The sequence below is a fragment of the Labeo rohita genome, chromosome 24, assembly GCF_022985175.1.
Source record: "Labeo rohita strain BAU-BD-2019 chromosome 24, IGBB_LRoh.1.0, whole genome shotgun sequence".
Classification (NCBI taxonomy): domain Eukaryota; kingdom Metazoa; phylum Chordata; class Actinopteri; order Cypriniformes; family Cyprinidae; genus Labeo; species Labeo rohita.
In genome coordinates, this window is record NC_066892.1 from 12,313,257 (window position 1) to 12,338,340 (window position 25,084).

At 34.0% G+C, this 25,084-nt stretch overlaps 1 long non-coding RNA gene across 2 annotated transcripts in view; it reads left to right on the forward strand.

The window, feature by feature from the left end:
- LOC127155589 (uncharacterized) overlaps positions 1 to 24,358 on the forward strand; it is a 124,759-nt gene extending 100,401 nt beyond the window's left edge. The window contains exon 3 of one of the 2 annotated variants that reach the window (XR_007825626.1): positions 24,120 to 24,358. This is a non-coding gene — a long non-coding RNA (uncharacterized LOC127155589). Of the gene's footprint in view, positions 1 to 16,526; positions 17,131 to 24,119 lie in introns of those variants that run through there. The other variant, XR_007825625.1, reaches the window with a different exon arrangement.
- The last annotated feature ends 726 nt before the right edge of the window (positions 24,359 to 25,084 follow it).

Genomic DNA, 25,084 nt, shown 5'->3' on the forward strand with positions numbered 1-25,084 from the left:
TTTTGATCAGTTTCACCTTCTATGTAATGAATGCAAAGAATTCATCTGTTGAAAAGACTTCAAATATGAACGGAATGTCATTTCATCTCTGGTATAGAACACACTTCAATTAGCTCCAGCGCCATAAAGTGCTCTCTTTGTGCATTGGAAATACTAAAGCATCAGAGAAACGGCAGGCAAATGTCATTTTGTAAAATATTACGTGACATTTCTAACCCAATCTTAGCGCTCATCATGAAGGAGGTAGCATCATGTTTAATTCCATTTATCTTTAGGCTGCGTGAGATGCTCAAATAATTGCATACATTTGTCTCTTGATGGGAGTGTACCGTAAGTAATCAAGCATATTTATTCGCCTCGCTTACCCTTGGGACAGGAAGAGAACAAAGGTGAGGGGCCCAGTTGAAATGGAAGCCCTGAACCCAATCTACACAGGTCCGAGGAACCACGGCTTTAGCCTGGCCTCTCCAACCCCCAATATTAATGACACCGAGGCAGTTTACATATTAATGAATCAATGTAGTTTTTAATATGCTGGGCAGTAAATCAAGCAGGCTGCGAATGCTTTTATCTCACTTGTATTGCGCTTTGAAATATGGTACGCTTGAAACAAGCCTCATCCTGGGGGTAGAATCATCTTCGGTGCGAGATCTTCATTAGAGCCAAGGTTGTTTTACGGTTTAGGAAAATCCTTTTAATTCGCACACAAACAAAACCGTGGAGCCGCTCCGATCGCGGTCATATGACGTCTTCGAAAGTGCTGCTTTTTTTAATCACCCCAGATTCGGTCTTGATGGGTACAATAATTAGAGAAATTCCCTTCGGCCTTCGCGCGACTCGCCCTCAGCAGAATTTGCTTTAATTAAAACAAAGAAGAGACGTCCAACAGGGGAAATAAATCAAGGTTTGTGGGAGGATTTGAACCCCACTCTCTTTGAAGGATAGTGTAATGGCGGAAAAAGTTCTTTTAGGATTTAAAAGGTAAATTGGTCTTGAGGCCAGGCGTCAGCTGCTGGGATCAAACCGTATATATTTCCTCATTACGCTGATTGAGAGATTATCCCCTGCTGTGTCCAGGAGAACGCTAATAGAAGCGAGCGCAGCGCCTTCGCTGACTTGTGTGGATTCTGGTTTGATGCCACTATTACTGTTATTCATATTTAGGGTTAGGGGTTTGTTTGAAATTCAACTTTGCCTTGTAACTTGTCATGCACTGGTTATGCTACAGAGAAGGGTGATACCTCAGATCATGTGCTAATAATTTTCAATGATTTTTAACCCATTTGATATTAAAATTGATGTGTTAAAGCCATGTGTGTGATCTAGAATGACGTGGGAATTGGGGTGGGCTCTTTAGCTTTTTTTTGTCTATGTTAAAGGGTTAGTTCACCCAAAAATGAAAATTCTGTCATTAATTACTCACTCTCATGTCGTTCCGAACGAGTACGACCTTTGTTCATCTTCATAACACAAATTAAGATATTGTTAATGAAATCCGAGAGCTTTCTGACCCTTCATAGACAGCAGTGCAACTGAAATGTTCAAGGCCTAGAAAGGTAGTAAGGATATCATTAAAAGGGTCCATGTGACATCAGTGGTCCAAGCGTAATGTTATGAAACTACAAGAATTCACAAGAGTATCACGAAGCATGCGTGTGGTTTTGTTTTGTTTGTTCGCAAAAAGTCTTCTCATAGCTTCATAATGTATAATTGAATCACTGATGTCACATGGACCATTTTAATGATGTCCTCACTACGTTTCTGGGCCTTGAATGTGTCAGTTGCATTGCTGTCTATACAGGGTCAGAAAGCATCAAAAATATCTTAATTTGTTGAAAGATTATGTGTAATTTTAGAAAAATGCATTTACATTGTGACTGTGCCCCAGATGCAACCAACAGGAACTGTCTCTGTAAAGGTGTGAACCAAATGGTCCATACATTTAGAATATCAAAGGAACACCATTTCTCAGGAATTTCTTGTAGATTGCAGGATCTCTAGCGGGAGGTCCTGATAGTATCTATTGTTTCCAGCCATTTGTCTTTAGGTATAAAGTTCTGTCTTACAGACAGAACTATGGGAGAAGCTATGTAGAAGCTATGCAGAAGCTAAGGAGAAGCTATGAAGAACTTTGGAAGAAACTAGGAAGAAGCTTCGAACCCTTACACGGGTTAAGATCTAGAAGACGGCTATGCTACACGACTTTCTTCAATAAACTCTTTTCCCCTGAACTTTGGTCAAGCTTACTTATTTTATGTATTAGAGAAATCTAATACATATGGCGAGCCATCCAAACCACTGGTCAACCAAATACAGCAAAATCTAACAATTTGTGTTCTGAAGATAAACAAAAGTCTTACGGGTTTGGAACGACATGAGGGTGAGGAATGAATGATAGAATTTTCATTTTGGATGAACTATTCCTTTAAGAAACTATTTTCATTCATAAACTGCTAGTGAATTTCACAGTTATTTAAAACATTGAATTAAACACAAATGATCAAGTTAATAATTACAAAACAATGATTAGAAAATTGGATCAGTACAATTAAAAGATTTCACACAAAACCAATAAAACAAATATCATCTTTAGCTTTGTCATTATTTAGTGTGAGAACTTCAGATGATATATTTACTCTACTCTTTCTGTGAATACATGCTGTGAATGGATGATTTTTGTGACTGCTTACATCTTTCAACATTTCTACAAGTTCAGACAAGCGGAATGCGAAATAGTTTCTGTCTGACACAACTGTTTGCTAAAAAGTAATTTTTGCCACTTGGTTGTGATAGATAGTAATTTTCATTCTAAATAATAAAATCATTAGTATATTATATTATATTATGTTATATTATATTTATGGCTGTCAAACAATTAATTGCGGTTAATCGCGTCCAAAATATGTTTGTATACTATGTGTGTGTTTACTGTGTATATATAAGTATATAAAAATACACACACATACATGTATGTATATATTTTTAAAAATAATTATATGTATGTATATTTATACTTGTATGTAGTTTAGATTATATATAAATATAAATATTTTGTATATAAATCTTAAGTATTTTTTTTTTTTTAAATTTTTAAGTATTTTTGTGTGTGTGTGTGTGTGTGTGTGTATGTATGTATATGTATATGTGACCCTGGACCACAAAATCAGTCATAAGGGTCAATTTTGAAAATTGAGATTTATACATCATCTGAAAGCTGAATAAATAAAAGAATTACAAAAAAATAATATTAAAAAAAGCTTACAATTGATGTATGGTTCAAAATATTGAGAAAATCGCCTTAAAAGTTGTCCACATGAAGTTCTTGTGTGAATATTTAATGAATATTACTAATCAAAAATTAAGTTTTGATATATTTACAGTAGAGAATGTAAAAAATGTCTTCATGGAACATGAGTTTTACATATGATTTTTGGCATAAAAGAAAAATCTATAATTTTGATCCATACAATGTATTTTTGGCTATTGCTACAAAAATACCCCAGCGAGTTTGACAACTCTATTATATTATATTATATTATATTGTTATATTTTGTTATATTATATTATATTTTGTTATATTTTGTTATATTATATTATATTATTATACTTTAGTTTATTTTATTTGACTGAATTGTCAAATGTCAGGATGTAAGTATTGATATTTCAAGATCAATCTGTCCATTGTTAGAGAAATTGTCCTTTCTTCTTCCCTTCTTTGCTCCCTTATCTTCTCTTCTCTAATCTGAGTCTTTGTAGCTTCCGTGTTCCTTGATCCTTGTTTATCCAAATGCTTCATTTTATGGGCTGTGTTTTATCAAGCCCTAAATAATAAACGTTATCTGCTCATGTAGGTATGTAGACTGCTGTCTGAAGGCGACGTTTCGTCTGCCATTTCACAGAGCCGTTTCTCCTTGTGACCTACAGCAGCCATTTCCTACGCTGACTGCCTCCTGTAATTGAAGGTACTTGTGGTGATTTCACACAATCAGAGTCTCACATTCAATGGGATGAAAGTGATTCAAAGATGGGAGGCCCATTTGAAAAGCTTCATAGGAAATCGTCAATTATCTATACAATAGGTTACTAATACCTGCCCTCCTCCTAGTGCGCTGCCTATTTCCACATTATAGATTTATGGCATATTTTCAATCTATAGGAGCTGTATCTGCAATGATCTGACTGAAGCCCTCATCTTTTAAATCTTTTGTAATGAAACTATAGAAAATGTCTTCTGATGGGCTGATTCTCATCCTGGACTCTCTGTGCTCTGATAGCGTGAATGGTAGATAACCTCTGCTGCCGTGATATCGATAATACTCCACAATCTACCCAGAAAGAAATGTAGAGATAGCTGGAGAGAAGAGAAAGTGGACATTACCGCACAGAAAGAACTTTAAATCCATAGGAAAGTACAGTTACCACTTAAAATTATATTGTTCTTGTTAACATGTTCTAATAGGGTTTGACATTTGCAACCCAGACTCATGAAAATACATGCCTCTATATACATTTCTGCAACACCGTAATTACGTACCTTACTGCATGCTTTGCAGTGAAATATCCAGAGAGTGGTGCTAAATTCGCATATTCAATGACCTTGGCACGTTTTTATTGCTGCGTTTTATTATGCTGCTTGAGGAACGTATTGCAGCTGTTAAGAATTCAAATATCCAAGGTGTCGCTCTATTGTGTTGGAAGTATCCCCTACACCAAACCCAACACTAAACCTGCCCGATAGTGTTAACAAATATGAAAGTGATATAAAAACGCATTTGTTGATGCAGCCATACTATTTTCACTTCCTTATGAGTATTTGAGTTGTCTTGTCGAATTGTTCTTACTAGAGATCTTCATCACTCAAGTGCAACGCTGTATCGCGTGAACTACCGAGCAAACCTACTGAACTGGAAATCTCATGCATGTGAAGCTGTATATGTATGACGACAACGTTCAAAAGTATCCGTTTTCAAATCATGCAGGATGTTATTATTGTTTTGAAGTCATAACATAATATTCTGCAAGTAATTGGGTGAAAATTAGGCTTTATTAGTCAAAACTCTGTACCTGTAAATCATACTTTGTGTGAAAAGGAATAAACGTTGTCAGAGTTTTACTACCTCTAGTATTCTTTTCAGCTGGAAACTGCAGTGATTCACAAGTACATGTAAGATTCAAAAGTTTACATCCCCTTGATTCTTAATACTGTGTTGTTGCCTGAATGATCCACAGCTGTGTTTTTTTTGTTTAATGGTAGTTGTTCATGAGTCCCTTGTTGTTCGTTGTCCTGAACAGTTAAACTGCCTGCTGTTCTTCAGAAAAAGCCTTCAGGTCCCACAGATTCTTTGGTTTTCCAGCATTTTTGTGTATTTGAACCCTTTCCAGCAATGACTGTATGATTTTGACATCCATCTTTTTACACTGAGGACAACTGAGGGACTCATATGCAGCTATTTCAGAAGATTCAAATGCTCACTGATGCTCCAGAAGGAAAAACCATGCATTAGAATGTGGGGGTGAAAACTTTTGAACAGAATACAGATGTGCACATTTCTTTTATTTTGCCTAAATATCATATTTTTTCGTTTAGTACTGCCCTTCAGCACCTATAGAAGATACTTACATGTTTCCCAGAAGACAAAATAAGTTAAATTTACCCTGATCTTCAAATTCAAAAAGTTTTCACCCCCCGTGTTTCTTTCTGGAGCATCAATGAGCATTTGAACCTTGTGTAATAGTTGCATATGAGTCCCTCAGTTGTCTATACATCATACAGTCATTGTTATAAGGGTTCAAATACACAAAAATGCTGGAAAACCAAAGAATTTGTGTAGCCTGAAGTATTTTTCTGAATACCAGTGGGCAGTTTAACTGTTCAGGACAAACAAGGGACTCATAAACATCTATCACTAAACAAAAACAGCAACAACAACAGTATTAAGAATCAAGGGGATGTAAACTTTTGAACCGGGTCATTTTTTATAAATTCAACTATTATTTTCTCTTGTGGACTATATGTAAACATCTTTTATGTGAAATGTCTTATTCAGGTCAGTACTAAATAAACAATAACATGCATTTTGAATGATCCCTCTTATTTTGGTAAAATAGCATTTTTTATGATTCTGAGGGGGATGCAAACTTTTGACCTTAACTGTATACACTATATACTATACATAAGTAGGTTTTTTAGTTTTGCAGAAATGTATGTAGAGGCACATATTTCCAATGAGCCTATGTTGTTTTGACTTCTAAAAACTTTACAATTACCAGCGTTTTACAGAAATGTCTGGTTAGTTTTACAGTTGGAAACTTACTGTTAACCTTTTAACAGTTTTTTTTTTTTTTTTTTTAAAAACTGTTTTAAAATATTTTAGTTAAAATTACACTCATTTTTTACAGTGTGTATAATAGGACATAATATTGCAATAATTTTGTAATCTGAGTGGTTTCTTCTACACAGCAATTACATTAAGAACAGAGACTTTTTGCTCAGATTTTTCTTTCCCAGTAATCTCGTATGTACTTCCACTAGACTTTAAGAAAAGATGTGCTCAGATTTGCCAAGATGCCAAAGTATGGATTCAGAAGTCAAAGATTTTGAAATTAACCCATGCTTTTTTGTCGTTTATTGCAAAACTAAATTATCCAGGCAATGCAACATATTTTAATATTTTTCTCTTTATTACAATCATAGATAGGGATAAGTGTTGCACTTTGTGAATAGGTTTAGGATCTTAAAACATATGGTACATGAATTCTTGTATTAATGATTTCATATTATGGCAGAGCCTTACTATCTGCATAAATGTTCTAGCTTTTCTTTTTTCTATTTATATTTCTCCGAAAGGAATTTCAGGAGAAACATCTGCGATAAAGTTCATACTTAAATGAAACATAACTGGGATCTCCATTAAGTCTCGTGAGCTATGAAAGAGCAAGCTCTGAGCAATAAAAGTTTCCTCTGGGGGATCCATTAATTGCTTCATTTGCACACAACAACATATGAGAAGTGGAAAAGGAGGGGGTTTTAGGAGCTTTAGGATATAATTCACGACAGAGTTATTTTGATGTATCTGCTCTGATGCTGCTGGAGCTCTGGATTCTGCCTTGGGAAGCACTGGGATCATGGGATGGAGTTTTTGAAGTGTAAACCCCTTTTTGAAATCCTGTTATTGGCTGGTATTGGTTTCAACCACTGAAAACAACATCTTATTTGAACATATACAAGACATACCTTAACTCACCATGTAACAAATAGGTCTATAAAATGCAGTTAATCTCAAGATCTCTGTTCTTCATTTTTTGGTGAAAAGTCTCCTTTTTCATGTGAAGGGTCTACTGGGAAATTAAGTGTTATAATGAAAAGCTCTCTTCTTCTTGGATAATATTAGCACAGCGTAACGCACTTTAAATTATTCACATCAAAAACTCATTGTTTGTTACTTGACAGCGGTGGAGAGGGATGACGGCAGAGTGATGAATTATACATCAGGCACAAAGTGTCTCTGAATGAATCATTGAAATGGGCTGTTTAAAATGTAACTGTGTACTTTGTTGCTGTGTGTCCTGTTTGTTGTGAGGTGACGGAGGCTTTGTATCACCTTGCTCTGATGTGATGTTATTCACAGCTAAGTAGGCGACCTCGCACGATAAAGAATATCATCACACCTCTGAATCCAGCAAGAGACTGTAGAAGCAGGAAGATGAATGTGGAATCAGTAAGAGACACAAACAACTCGCTATGTGTTAGTGTTACATCATTACTGGTACATTATCATGAGAACCGCTGGTACATTAACATCATGAAACAAGTTGGGTTATTCCTGTTATGCAGTTTTGTGCTATCTAACTACACAGGGATGTTAAAAAATGTGTATTTTTAAAAATTTGGACGGTAAATTGGAACGGTCTCTCTTTTTTTTTAAAAAATATGTATTTTGAAAATTAGAAAAAAAGCCTAATGTGAGTTCCATCTGTAAAGAATTCCATCTTTTTCATAATATTAAGCAATTTCTGATGAGCATCTGTGTAAAATATATACAGTATATAATATTACAATGTGGTTTGATATTATTCTTTTATTATTATTTGTTTAGATAGTTATTTTTGTTTTCCAAATTTAGTTTAATCAGATGGTATGCTATTTTTAAAATGTGTATATTTTAATTTAGAAAAGGTAAGAAACTAATGTGATTTATATCTTCCAAATATTTAATATTTTATGCAATATTAAGCCATTTATTATGAGAATCTGTGTAAAAAAAAAAACGTATATAATATTACAGTGTGGTTTGATATTACCGTGTGGTTTTATATTATTATTTTTATTATTATTTGTTTATTTAGTTATTTTTTGTATTTTTTTTTAGTTTAAAAAAGGTACTAATGTGATTTCCTTCTTCCAAAAATGTTGAATATTTTATGCAATATTGAGCCATTTATGAGCATTTATATAAAATATCAACATTTTATATTTTTATTTGTTTAGTTAGTTTAGTTTTTATTTTCCAAATTTAGTTTAATCAGATGTCTTTGTCACCATTTTTTAAAATAATGAAAACCAACCGTGATTTCTGTCTTTCAAAAAATTACAAAAATATTTTATGTAAAATTAAGCCATTTATGATGAGAATCTGTGTAAAACATTGTGGTTTGATATTATTCTTTTATTATTATTTGTTTACATAGTTATTTTTGTTTTCCAAATTTAGTTTAATCAGATTTTATGCCATTTTTTAAATATGTATATTTTAATTTAGAAAAGGTAAGAAACTAATGTGGTTTCCATCTTCAAAAAATATGTAATATTTTATACAATATTTATGTTGAGTATTTATATAAAATATCTACATTTTAGATTTTTGTTATTTGTTTAGTTAATTTTTGTTTTTTCAAATTTAGTTTAATCAGATGTCTTTGTCACCATTTTTTTTAATAAATGAAAACCAACTGTGATTTCTGTCTTTCAAAAAATTAAGAAGTTTTATGTAATATTAAGCCATTTATGATGAGAATCTGTGTAAAATAAATGCAGTATATAATATTACAATGTGGTTTGATATTATTATTTTTTATTATTATTTGATTAGATAGTTATTTTTGTTTTCTAAATTCATTTTAATGTGCATATTTTAATTAAGAAAAGGCAAGAAACTGTGATTTCCATCTTCCAAAAATATTTTATATTTTATGCAATATTAAGCCATTTATGATGAGCATATATATATTATATATGTTATATATAACATATCTACAGTATATATTATAATATGGTTTTATATTTTTTGTCTTTATTCCTTTAGTTCGTTTGGATTTTAAAAACAATAAAAAAATAATATTAAGCTATTTATGATAAGCATAAGAAAATGTACTGCATATTAAGATTGCCCCTGCTGCTGTTTGATGGTTAGCTCTTGTAGTGGAGTGGCAGGAAGTGATGAAACGTCTCACGGCCTTGTTGATCACATTTCTTGCTCTGCAGGCCTGCGGCACTGATGTGGAAGATATAAGCACGAGGAGTAAACAGAGGTGCAATGAGAATACCTAATGAATGTTCCATTAGATCAGCTTAAAATATGTAGCATGCTTAAAACTTTATAAAGCAGGATGATAATTACCACTCACGCTGTGCGGTGGGGCAGTTCCCTCACAAAGTCTGTTAATTAATTCATTGTGTTAAGTTGTTTTATGTTAATCTCTGATTGTGAAATTACCACCAAGTGTATCACTTTAACTAAATGGAAAAAATGAAAAATGCATTAAAAAAACACATGCGGTTACTGCAGGGTGATTAAGTTTGGGGGCAATGATTCACTAAATATTTAACAGCTTTGCCTGGTACAAAGTATATCATGAATTATAGATTAGGAGAATTAGAATATCTTGATGTAGAACACTGTTTAAAGAATTAACCTGCAATAGGGAGGAGCAATTACCATTGTAATAAATGATTTCGCGAGCGAAGAAGGAGCCACCATTCTTTATTTTTAATTAATTTCTCCATATTATCACAAAGAGAGAGATTCTCCCCCCTCATTACTCTCTGCCACTTTTGGGGTCCTTTGTTCCTGATAAATGGGAGTCCTTTTGTGGAGTGGCTTGTCGTGCACAAACCTTTCCTCCTTCCAGTACCTCTAATATGTTTTATTTTAAACTTATATTCATATCGCAAACATAATTTGTGAAAATGCGTTATTAATGGCTGCCAGCCTCGTGGTGCGCATGTGATATTTTTGTCGGCCTCCCCTTTGTGGTCCGTAATGGGGGCTGTATTTAAATGAAGGTCATTCCCCTGTGGCGAGGAAGGGATAGGGGGAGCTTCTTAAACAAACGGTCTGTCCAGAAGACCCTTGCTCAGAGGATAACGGTCTGGCCCTGCTTAGGATGCGAATAGAGCGAGTTAATTGGCTTTCCATAGATGCAGGTTGAGTGTGACCCAGACGGCTCTTTTGTAATAGACCTCGCCCCTCTCTCACCTCTACACCCCTGCCCCCTGCTCGAGTGCTTCACCAATGCCGTATACCACCAGTTATATCTGACCTGAGTCCACCATCTGGGCCTGTTTAAATGGAGATAATGTTTAACTAGAAGGTGTTGTTTCAGACAGGCCACTATAAGGGTGATAAGGAGGGAGTAGCCTGTGTCATCTATAATAAGACTGAGATATTTAGATACAAATTTACCATGCTAAATAGGCGGCGGATGTAGAAAATGAGGATCAAATGGTGCCCTTGGGGAGATAAAGGGGAAAACTATTTTCTTTTTAACAGTTTATTACTTAAATATTAAAGTATAAGAGGTCTTAGTCTGCTTGTTTGGCATTACAGGAAATTTGCAGTGTAACTAGCTAATGAACACTTTGTATTTACATTGAATGGAAAAGCGCTACTTTGATGGTTTCATCATTTCTTATTATTGTTATTGTTATTAATGGCAGCTTTTCCACTTTTTTTTTTTGGCAATTTATAGTTCAATTTTGAATGTAAACAAGAATTCAAATAGTCAATTAGAGTAATTTGGCAAATGAGGATTTAATTTTAAATTGCTTGAAGTTTGATGAATGGATGGATGGATAGACAGATAGATGGACCGATAAATGATGGATGGAGAGAGAAATAGGGATGGATGGATAGACAGAGAGATGGACAGATAGATGGATCGATAAATGATTGATGGATAGAGAAAGAAATAGGGGTGGATGGATGGATAGACAGAGATGGACAAATGATGGATAGAGAGAGCGAGAAATAGGGGTGGATGGATGATAGATGGATGAATAAATGATAGAGAAAAATAGAGATGGATGGATGGATAGACAGATGGACAGATAGATGGTTGGATAAATTATAGATGGATAGATAGAGGGAGAAATAGATATGGATGGATGGAGAAATGATGGATGGATAGATGAAGAGAGAAATAGATTGATAAATAATTAGATGGATGGAAAATGATTGATAGATGGATAGAAAGAGTGGTGAATGGATGGATAGATAGATGGATAGATGGATGGATAAACAATGGGTGAAGAGAGAAATAGATATGGGTAGATAGATGGATGGATAGATGGATGGATGGATGAATAAACAATGGGTGAAGAGAGAAATAGATATGGATAGATGGATGGATGAATAGATAGATGGATAAATTATGGGTGGAGAGAGCGAGAAACAGATATGAATGGATGGATGGATAGATAGATGGATGAATAAACAAAAGGGTGAAGAGAGAAATAGATATGAATAGATAGATGGATGGATAAATGGATAGATAAATGATGGATAGATGGATGGATGTATGGATGAATGGATAGATGGATAAACGATAGGTGGAGAGAGAGAAATAGATATGGATGGATAGATGAATGGATACATGATAGATGGATAGAGAGAGAGAGTTGGATGGGTAGATAAATGATGGATGATGGATGGATAAAGGATGGATGGATGAATAGATAGAAAGAGAGAGAGAGATGGATTATAGATGATAGCGAGAGATACAGACTGACAGATCTGGATGGATGGATGATAAAAATAGATAAATGGATGGATAAATGATGGATTGGATAAATTATAGATAGATGGATAAATGATGGATGGATGGATAGATTAATGGATGGATGATAGAGAAAGATGAATGGATGATAAAGATAGATAAATGGATGGATGGATACATTATAGATAGATAGATAAATTATGGATGGATGGATAAATGATGGATGGATAAATTATAGATAGATCGATAAATGATGAATGGATGGATGGATAAACGATGAGTAAGGAGAGAGAGAAAGATATGGATGATAGATGGATGGATAAATGGATGAATGAATAGATAAATAATAGATGGATGGATGGATGAATGGATAGACAGATGGTATAGATAGGTAGATAGAGAGATAGTAAAGATAGAGATGGATGATAAAGAGATAGATGGATAAATTATAGATGGATGGATGCATGGATAAATGATGGATGGATGGGTGGATGGATAGATGGATAAGTGTTGGATGGGTGGATGTTGATAGTTATATAGTTAATATATAGTTGATGTAATGTTTTGTATAGTTGACATACATTTCATTTGTATTTAATCACTTAGTTCGACAGTTCAACTGTAAGCGGCACATGCATGACACTTTTGCTAAGTAAAACTGACATGAATACTTGTTTTGCTGTTGCAGAGAAAACGAACAACTCTTTTGGTTGCTAAATTAGTCATCAGACCTTTATCATGCTACTTTTAGGATGTTCTACTCGCTTTAAACACACAGGTTTTACCATCCGCCCCTATGTCATGAAAAACAATAAGAACACTGATATCAAACATCATCCTTCCAATTGTTTTGATTTCCCTGGAGAATATTGAGGTGTGCACAAACACAACACCCAATAAATAAAGCATCAACGTCGCATAAAAAGGAAACAAAATAGCATGAAAGCCCTACAAATATGACACGAGACAGAAAGTCAACATTTGGATGAAGCTCATTTAAAATTTGTGTTGTTTGCTGATCCCTGTGTGTCAAGTACTGTGATATGGAGCTGTTTGGGGGTTTTTGTGTAGTTTAATTATAAAACTGTCAAGAACGTGTCTGGGATACATCCGCCGTATCTCGGGCATATGTTTCTAGGCCAAGTTCCATTATCTCCCATGGGTCATTATGATAGCACTCGTGTATTAGCAGTTAAGCACCTTAACGCAGTGCAAGGAGAAACAACACGCCCAATCCAGGCCTTCACCTACGGACACATCTCTGAACGTCAGAGCAATTTGAGCAGTTCGTCTGTAGATGCTTTAAAGATTCATGAGTAAGCAAATATGTATTCAGGGCTGTCATTCAGAAAGGTTCAGGCTAATGCATTATGGGTAAGGGCATATCTTTAAACAGTACAGCAGATGTTTTGAATCCACTATTATTAAATGAGCAAAAACACATAATTGGAAACAAGCCTGCCTGTTTTTATATGTGGATGCATTACCACTCAGACTGGAATCATTACGATATTTCACTGTTTGTTGTTTATTTGATACAGTAGAATTGATATTGATGTATTTTAAAGAAGTCTGTTATGTTTAAAGTTCCATTTATTTGATCAAAAATACAGAAAAAAATATTATGAAATATTATTGCAATTTAAAATAAGTTTTATGTTTATTATGAAGCATTCATTTGTATTGTATATTGTTACAAAAGATTTCTATTTTAAATAAATGCTGTTCTTTTTAATGTTTTATTAATCAAAGAATCCTAAAAAAGTATTACAGTTTCCAAAAATAAGAAATAAATAAAAAATTAGAAGGATTGTGTGACACTGAAGACTGGAGTAATGAGAAATTCAGCTTTGCATCACAGGAATAAATTGCATTTTTAAGTATATTAAAATAGAAAAACAGTATTTTAAATTGCAATAATATTTCTCAATAATGTATTTTTCCCCTGTATTTTTCTCTGTTTAAAAAAAACATTACAAATCTTTTTTCTATACAAGTTTTCTATTGTAATGTATGTTAAAATATAATTTATTCCTGTGGTGGCAAAGATGAATTTTCAGCAGCCAATATAGCAGGCAAGTGTCACATTATCCTTTAAAAAAAATCATTCTAATGCTGATTTGATGCACAGTTATTAATAATGTTGAAAACGTTTTGCTGCTTGATTTTCAATTTTTTTTTATTTATATAATGTTTTTTTTTTTTAATTCTTTAAAAAATAGAAATGTCAAAATAACAATTTATTTGAAATATAAATCTTTTGCAGCAACATAAATGTCTTTACGGTCACTTTTGATTGTAAATTTAATGCATCCTTGCTGTTTTTTTAACCATTTTTACCCCAAACGTTTGAATGTTAGTGTGTCATGATTTCCAAAAAAATATTAAACAGCATAAACTGTTTTGCAACATTGATAAAAGTAATAATTAAGCACAAAATCAGCACATTATAATGATTTCTAAAGGATCATGTGACTCTAAAGACTGTTTGCCATTCCTGTTTGCCATCACAGGAATGAATGACATTTTAAAACTTATTAAAATACAAACTATTTTTTAAATTATAATAATATTTCGCAATATTACTTAAAAAAAAAAAATCTTTTAAAAAATTGAAATGATTCCAAACTCTTGGCCAGTAGTGTATTACAGTCATTATACATCTCCTTTATTATTTTTTAATGGAATTTATTTTTTAGTAGTGAATTGTAAGATTCGTTTTGATTAGCGGATATTTCAAAAGAGTGTTTGTGCATTGTGCCTTTCAGTGCGTCTGTGCCTTCATGGTCTTGTGCAATACCCAGGTTCCATTTTTTATTGATGATTTCTCTATACTTTATTTGATTTGATTTTTTTTTGCAGGAGCGTAGGTGCAAATGGCAGAGACGTTAGATCCTATTTTAGATGTGAGGCGTGAGCCTGGCAACCTCTCGCGGTCTCGTCCAACTGACCACCCTCCATGCTTTGTTTCTGTTTGACCTTTGGTCAAATGCCGTGCTAAAGCCCGCCAACCTTTTATGTGAAATGTGTAGCGTATATCATCACGTTCCCGGAAAACCGATTCCCTCCGTCGGAAGTCCCCCAAAGGCTTATTAAATCCACGAAGAAAGGAAATGAATAAATTCTCAATGTGTTTCTTAGTTGAATGATAATGTTGTGCGAATGGTATATTTCTCGAAAAGAAAAAAGAGAAGGATACTTGAATATCATTATAGTTCAATGTGGAATCCTTTGACACCAATGAACATCTCCAGCTAAGGCAATCTCAGAGGCCACACCAGCGGGATGGAAAACACTGCCGTTTGATGTTTTCAATCATTCTCCAGCCTTTGTGTCTCTCAGCCAGTCCCTGCAGGTTGACTCTCTCTGAATAACATGTTTTTCACTTTTTGAAAAAACTTCATTTGAAAGGAAAGCCTACTGTTGAGTCTCTGCATGTTTACTTTCATTAGCTTTGGTCCTCTCTCCCTACAGAGAGTCACATGCTCCTACCTCTGCTGCCAAATGGGCGGAGCAGAGGAAAAGCCAAACGGTACACTTTAACTGCAGTAAAGCCCGGGCGGCCGGGATCGTGTGATGTTCGGCCGCCTCGCGCCGCACGATAGCCTTCGTAGACGACGGCTGGCTCCTCGACGGGGTCGTTCGTGTTCCCTGGCAGGCAGATCCTTGCCTACAGCCAAAGAACAGCCTCTCATTTATGAGCTAACGGCTAATCCCGGCAAACGCACCGCCGGTTATGTTGCGGCTTCTAGACTCACCGAGAGGCTAAGAAAAAGGCAAAACAAAACAAGGGTAGCTGATATCCCTCTAACCTTTGACCTTCAGGGTGCCCCGTAGAGTATGATTGATGCCGTCATATCTGAACAAATGCGGCTTGACAGTTTTGGGACGATTACCCCATTTTTTTTTAGACTGCGGAAAAACGTATTACGTGTCTGAAGCTTTCACATCCAGATAGCGTTAGAAATATAATGATGATTTGTGTGCAGCACTGCAAAAAGAAGCCCACTTATTGTACGTAAGTGTTATAATTGGAACTTTATTGCATTACCGGCCCTGCAGAGTGTAACTTCCTGCTATTTGTCTAATGCATCCTTAAGAATAGTAATCTAATAAAAATCATTAGTTTTTCCAGGGCTTTTAGACATGATTTAAAGGAAAGTCATTTGCAAAATGTGTCTAGCGTGAATTAATACCTTACCTTGTAAGAAAAAAAAAAATACGTGCATGGGAACAAAAAAGAAAACGCTATTGAACAATGCAATTTCATAACAAAGGACGTGCATGCTTTCAAGATTGCCACAAGCTCAGATCATCTTTGATAAGTGGCTCCACTCAAACGCAAATGTGGTTTTGTTCAGCGACGCTGTTTTTCCTAATACTCAAAGCTTCTTTATTAGATTTATCATTGAGCCTCTATTCTTCACATGCTTTGACGCGTTCGACATGTGACCTCTGACGGATTCGTGAGGTTCATCCGCTGGTAGCTGAGAAATCTAAATGCTCAGCTTTCTTTTTCTTTTCACCCACAGAGCCCTAGTGGCCGGATGATCCTTCAGTTCTGGCTCAGAAGTGACAAGGTGGAGGAATGCCTGATTGTGGTGTGATCTGATGGCCGGTGGCTTGTGTGTGAAAGGGTCTTAGCCGCAGAAACGCAAAACCTCCCCCTCCACCTCAGCTTGTCCTCTCTCCTCAGGGAACGAATGGACCGTCTTGCGCTTACCATTCCTATGAAGAAATGAATAAAATAGAAATGAGACATTCAAGTGACAGCCCCAGCTTTAAATGATGCTGGCAAAAGCCATGAATTGTCAGTGGGTCTCTCTGGCTGCTTTGTTGATGAAATGAAAAATGTATTGTCAGGAAGAGAGGATGATTTTTTTCTTTCTTTTTCGAGAATAATATGGCGTGATGAGTGGCCGTCTTCAATGTTGGGAATGTGTTGCACATAGGGCTGAGGCATAAACAATATCATATCACTAAAATTTATTTTGGTAACGATGATAAGGTCTGGATATTATTATTCAGTACAGATAAGCTAATATTTCTGCATGTTTGGCATGTCACTATGTGAATGAGTGGTGTAGTTTCGTCTTCTACACAAACTTAAGCACGTGACGCTTCACTGTCTTTATATATAAGGAGAGTCTATAAATATTACTATTGTATGCTAAAATGTATTCTCAGAGTAATTCTCAGAGTAACAGCAACAATAATCATTATATTTTTAAGAATATCATGTAACCAAGATATTTTACATTTATGGTTTACTTATTACAGTTTTGTTGTGCAGTATCTTATTTGACAAACTGCCTAAATTAAAGTTTGTTTTATCTTTAAGAATTTATGACAGAAAATATTACTATTGTATGCTAAAATGTACTTCTCAAAGTAACAACAATAATCATTATATTTTTAAGAAATATCATACAACCAAGATGTTTTTCATTTATGTTTTACTTATTACAGTTCTGTTGTGCAGCATCTTATTTGAGAAACCGATAAAATTAAAGTTTGTTTTAACTTCAAGAATTTATGACAGAAAATATTACTATTGTATGCTAAAATGTGCTTCTCAAAGTAACAACAATAATTATTATATTTTTAAGGAATATCATACAACCAAAATATTTTTCATTTATGTTTTACTTTTCAATTCTGTTGTGCAGTATCTTATTTGACATACTGCCAAAATAAAAGTTTAGTTTAACTTGAAGAAATTTTGACAGAAATCATTACTATTTTTATGTAATATCATACAACCAAGATCTTTTTCATTTATGTTTTACTTTATACAGTTCTGACAGAAAAATATTACTATTATATTACTAAAATGTACTTCTTAAAGTAACAACAATAATCATTATATTTTTAGGAAATATCATACAACCAAAATATTTTTCATTTATGTTTTACTTTTTACTTGAAGAATTGATGATTGAAAAAAATATTACTGCAGACTAAAATGTACTTTCCAAAGTAATAATAATACCAATAATAATAATACTTTGTTTTATTTATACAGTTCTTTTGTGCATCATCTTATTTGACAAAAAAACGTTTTGTTGTAGATTCATTTTTACAAAAATTTCATTTGATAACATTTTAAAATATTAAATTCCTAAAGTTTTAATTAATTTCATTATACATATTTTTAATTAATTTAATTAATTTTTAAATTACATTATTTTCTTTAAATATGTCATCATAAATTAAATTTAGCATAATACAGATCACAAAACAGAATCCAGAAACAATAAAATGGAAAACACAGAATAAAAAAATATCTAAATTAATTATAAGGTAGCTTTCTCTGTGGAGTTTGATTGTCAGTGCGCAGGTTATATTTACATTCATTATCAAGGTCTAACAAACAAGTGGAAATAATTTCCTTCCCCATTACTGGTAAATGAATACTGTGATGAGTACATTATCATATAAAATGGAATAAAATGTTGTGATAATATCTTTGGCCCAGCCCTAGTTGCCGGGCTCCATAGCACATTCAAAGATTCTGGCGGCGCTAGTCAATATAATGTAATTCAGGTAATGTCTGTTAATTCATATAAATCTTGTGTTGCGGGTGTTTGGCCTCACCTGCCAGAGGTGACCAATGACTGCCCTCTGATCTACCTCTGTCAAGCTCTGTAATTGAGTGCTTCCTTAATTTATGAGGCAGCTTCCTCCATTAACAACAAAATCTCTGGAATTAAAGAAGAAACAGACCTTCGCACGCCCGTGCTGCGCTACGGATAAGGAACAAACCGTGATGAATGGCCGAGCGCATCTGCAGCCTTGACTTTGAAAAATACTGTCTCTGAATTTCAGGTCAGACTCTGACAACAATTAGGAGGAGAAGAATAAATAGACAATGACCCTTTTTTCTGCTGTATTTCCCTCTGCCGTAAGATGCGGGAGAACATGATCTTCCATTGACAGGATGTGCATATGCAAGGGAAAGCAGTCAGGGCCGCTCGTTGAGTGATCATATCATTAAACTGCTAATTTTGCACTACGAGGCACAAGGGAGCTGTTTCTGGCATTAGCCTTGCTTCTCACTGTCTCTTCTGTACAGTAAATCTTGTGCTAAGCATAAAGCCCATTCACTGCTACTACTGACTATAGTATCTTAGTACATTTTTAAAATGTCAACATCAAATCAAAATTGACCCGATTTACTTTTTTAATGCAGATCCCTGGCCTTATTGTGAACGATTCATCAGTGCTTGTTTTTTCAAATAACAAGAACTCGTCTGTCCTTTTATAATGACGTAGTCACTTTGGAAAGGTCATGTGTGATGCAGGTGGAAGCACAAAGCGAACATGCAAAGAAAGTCAAACGCCCTTTACAAAAGAAAGTTAAACAACGATGTTGAATGAGTTTGAAGATGAGATGGAGTTTTTTGCCCTACCCTATTTTTCACTGAAGTGGCCTCTTAGACGTGCATCGCAGAGCTAGTGCAAGATGAGCGTTTGTGGGTAAAAAGTATATACATTTTTATTTTTTTTGGAAAATGACTGATCGTTTTGCTAGATAAGACCCTTCCTCCTTGGCTGGCATCATGTAGAGTCTTTTGGAGCTGCGTTAAATCTGCAATTTGAACCTAAAACCTCAAAAACTAGCTTTTTAACTGAAGAAAGAAAGACATCTTGGATGACATGCGTTTGTGTAAATTATTAGGAAATTTTTATTCAGGAGTGAACGAATCTTTTAACCAACGAATGACTCTTATGAACTGGTTCTTTTTAGTGAATCAAACAAATTATTCCTCCTATTTATTTATTTATTTTGTAAGTAGTGTTTAATACATTTTAAAGAGAAATATTACCACATTTTTGGTTGGTTTAGCATTGTGTAAATAGACCTTTTTGCAAGAATTATTTTATCATATCATATATTATCAAAATTATTTATATGTATACTACCAGTCAAAAGTTTTTGAACAGTAAGATTTTTTTATGTTTTTTTTTTTTTAAAGAATTCTTTTCTGCTCACCAAGCCTGTATTTATTCGATTATAAAAATACAGCAAAATCAGTAATATTGTGAAATATTTTTACTATTTAAAATACTTTATTATAAAATATTTTGCTATAATAAATTGCTTTCTATTTGACTGTATTTTAAAATGTAATGTAGCAAGGATGCTTCAAATTGCTCATAAGTGATGATAAAGACATTTATAATGTTGTAAAAGATGTTTTAGATAAATGCTGGTCTTCTGAATTTTCTGTTCATCAAAGAAACGTGAAAAAATTCTACTCTGCTGTTTTCAACATATTAATAATAAATGTTTTTTGAGCAGCAAATCAGAATATTAGAATGATTTCCGAAGGATCATGTGACTGGAGTAATGATGCAAAAAAATCAGCTTTGAAAGCACAGGAATAAATTACGTTTTAAAATATATTCAAATCGAAAGCAGTTATTTTAAGTAGTAAAATATTTCAGAATTTTACTGTTTGTGCTGTACTTTGGATCTAATAAATGCAGGTGAGTAGAAGAGACTTCTTAAAAAAAACATTAAAAATCTTACTGTTCAAAAACTTTTGACTGAGAGTGCACACATTGTAATCATCTTTTATTTATTACAAGTACTGAAACAATTGTATTTGGTATGTAACACCCGCCGTTCAGATAAATTCAAGTCCGTTTTTCTCATCGATTCTTCTCTTTTCAATTGGAAGTGCATGTACTTCCGTAATGTGGTTAAGAATAGCAATTCACATTAACTTGAGCCTTTTTCAAATGTTATTACGTTCGTTTTGTGATCTAACACGCATGCAATCACACATAGCAGCTCATAGATGAAGCAGTACATTTTCATGGTTATAGGTTATGAGGCCTATCTCTTTTTTTTTGATGAGAGCATATTGATTTGGGCATTTCTTGTGGGCTGCAACTTAATTCTCTCTCTCATTTCAGAAAATCCTCAAATTCACTGCTTACAGCAGCCTTTTAGCAGCCACAATCCTCTGCCTGAATAAATGACATGACTATAAGCTTCCCTAGATGCCATGGTGTAAATGTATTAGCTGCACTAAGAGACCTACTCCTAGTATAATTATGTTAGGAACCAATAAGACAGCTCGGAAATCAATATGCTAAGACAGACAGCGAACGGGGCACGGGCAGTGAACTGGGGATAGATTAGGCTCGCAGGTCCCTGGCTGAGCATCGCTAGCATTTAAGCTAAGTTAGACTTATCGTCTCGTGCAAGGAAATCATCTGGGCTTTTCCCTTACAATACTCGGGGCGCTGGATTAGGTCCTGCGAGCAATTATCTTCCTCTTTTCTAATTACACGATTTTGACCAGTTAAATCCCGCTCATTTTAATTTCCCTGATTTTTAACTCCCCCCTCCTTGTAATTCCAATCAATATGCAGTGTCAGTTCCCTGTAAGTAGTAAAATGTTCTGCTCCGGTAATTAATGCACGCTCTTCAATTACTTAAATTTAAGCCGCGATTCAAGTGCCGCCTCTCCAAAAATGAGCCGAAACTCGTGTGATAAAAACAGATATTTTAATCAGACGTGTTATGATTTTCTTTTACCGTCCTATTTGGTTACGGCCGGTGAAATATGTTTAAAAAGGCTCTCTGTGTAAACACGGACTGAGCTGTAATTTATATTCAACTAGAACTAAAATAAAAAGCAGTAGCCGAGGAAACAAAAGCTGTCCTTTTCTGGTACAGTACATCTGCTCAAACCCAATCAAGCTTTCAAAGACATGGCAGCGAACAATAGCCCCCATCAGCCAGGAACAAAGTCACAGACATAAGTGGTCCGAATAAGTGTGCAATTTCTGCCCATATGACTGTCCTGACACAATTGCCCTAATTTTCTTCCTTTGAAATGACTGATAAAAGACTTAGGTAATTGCTATGGAGACAGCATTTCTTCTATCAAGGAAGGAGGGAGGGGGGTCGCAAGTAATATTGCCTCAGGGCTTAGGGACAGAGTGTCAGTTTCGGCACAGTCTTATATTAATACTTGTGTCCTCTTCAGCCCCACTTCCCAAAGATCGTATTAAGTGATTGTGATTCGCCCTGACGCCGTATCGGAAATCACTCAATCAACTGAGCCTCGGACACGCCGGAAAATATACAAAAACATGCCGGTCTAATTTTCCTGCGGTCACGTGACCGGACGATGGCCGCCGCGCTGCCCCGACGCGTCCGGCAGATGAAGCAAATGACTTGTGAATTAAAAGGGGGTCGAGCCATCCGTGCGGCGTGGTCGTGAGGAGACGGCTCACCCTGATGCTAGTTTTCTGACCTGTGTTCATTCAGCGCCTGACCTTGTCCCCTGAAATCAAACTTCATTTATCGGCCTGATCTCTGATTATCTGGATATTGCACCACGCACTTTGCCTCGCCGGCAAGCGGGCAGCTAATGGGGAGGCTGAAACCAGTGCGGAGCATCATGGGAGCATTGACATACAAACTAATTGCTGCCATGACCTCAGATTACATCTGTTTATTGAAAGCAAAGCCTTCCTCTCAATTATGTGCTTTCTGTAAAAAACACAAACACTCCTATTAGGAATCATTTTTGTACATCTTTTTCATCATTATTTTCTGGATTCATTTTCAAAAAAGGAACATTTTTTTTTAAAGTATGTATTGTAAATATGTATATATAATTTTATGAATACGCACGTGTATGTATACGTGCGTTTTAATGTGCAGTTATATATATATATATATGTACATGTATACATAATATTTTGTAATATATTTACTTACATATACATATTTTTAGAAATATATAAGATATAATAAGAAATATATGTATAATTTTTTTACATATTTTACATATATTTTTACATTTTACATATATTTAAATATACATGCATACATTAAGCCATCACATTAAAAAAAGTAAACTTATATATACTTATATATATATATATATATATGTATATATGTATATGTGTATATGTGTATATATATGTATATATTATATGTATGTATAATATATATGTATATGTATGTATATGTATATATATTATATATGTGTGTGTGTGTGTATGTACACGCATGTACAATTTAAATATATTAAAAATTATTTACATTTTTTCAAAATAAATTGTATATATGTAATTGTAATATTTACATATCTATATGCATATATATATATATATATATATATATATATATATATATGAATGATTAATCAAATGATTAATGTATATATTTAAGAGAAACAAATTATGTACAAAATATTTTATTTCTATATAATATAAATTATATACAAATCATAATAAATACATGTACTTGTAAATATTTCTTAAAGATATACATTAATGTGTTTTTATTCATATATACATAATAATTACACACAGTACACACATATATATTAGGCGAACTCAAGCTTTTTTGTATGCGATTAATTGCGATTAATCTTTTGACAGCCCTAATTTTAATAAAATTTTATATGTATTTAAATACACACACACACACACACACACACACACATAAATTCAAATATTGTGACGCACATGATGTGCTAATATACTATATCACATAATTTTTTTTTTTAAAATATACAAAAATGTAAATAAATTGTAATAATTGTAATATATAATTACTTTATTTTTTACATATTTTTAAATACACACAGACACACATAAATGAAAACATCACAGTAATTTTTTTAAATGTAGTATTTGTAATAAATTGTAATAATTGTAATATATTTACTTATATATTTTAATTCATTTTAAATATATTTAAACACACAGACACACATATATATATTACATGTATATATGTGTGTGTGTGTGTGTGTGTGTGTATATATATATATATATATATATATATATATATATATATATATATATATATATTTATTTATTTTTTTTATATGTATATTTAAGAATTTTTATAATAGATTGTAATAATTGTAATATATTTATCACATTAAATTATTTTTAAAATATTACATTTTTCTAAACATTTTTTGATTATAGATTTAAATAGATAATCTGTCTTGAATTGTGGTCCATCAGTAAATTCCCAGTAATTTTGAATCAGCGAAAGACACCATTCCACACAAATGCAGGAAATGGGACCTCTTCTGTCCTAAACGGTTTACAACCCCCCCACCTTCCTTCCCTTGCAGGTGTCCAGAAGCCTCCCTCCTCGGCCACCTCAAACTGACAAGTCCTAAGGTGCTGACTTTAAGCACAGTCCAAGCCCAAAGCAAGTGAATAATACACAGTAATGAGTTAATCAATACGTATTATGGTTTGGTTGGTACTAAAGTGAGAACAGAACCCAGAGAGCACAGGAGCACCGAGCACTGAAGGGTTGGGGAAAAAATCAACACTGCGTCTGATCCAGATAGCATCAACCCTCCCCCAGGGATTTCCCTATTCAAGAATCCAATTTACCATGGCTGATTGACGCGGATTGGATCCCGGGGAATCGCATAACTCTTTTAAGGCCCTAATAAAAATCTAATGGATTTCTGCGCATCTTGGACCGATTTCTAAACTTTTAATAAACTACACTGGTCGTCCGCAATTAGCATTCGCTGGCTTTGTGGGTAATGTGGTTTGGTTATCACTCATGGAGTCGGTGCATGTGGAAGAGTGCTTTTTCCTGATTAAACCTACATGAAGACACAGTGTCCTTCTTAAGTGCACCTTAATGCTCTGAATGCACTTTGAAAAGCACCAGTCCTTCCTTTTTAGCTGCAACAGGCTGGTACTAATTGCAGGGAGAGAAAAATTTACAGTATGCCTCAACATACACTAATAAGAAGGTAGAACAAAGAGGTTTGTCCAGTGTCTGCTGATGCAAAACAAGTTTAAATCTGACTGGCTTTTTAGAGAATATATACATTTTATTCTTTTATGTATGCATTTAGTCATATAGCTTATTTGCAACAAATTGTATTCTTTGGGATAAACCCCTTGAGATGCATCATCTCGTTTTCAGGGGGGTGCTATAACACAAAAGTCAAACACATAACACAAAAACAATCAGTATATTAAAATATAATATAACATTTCTTTCTGATCCAAATCTGATTGGCTGATAAGAGTTAGATATTCCAGTGATATCAGAACTCCAATGTCACCA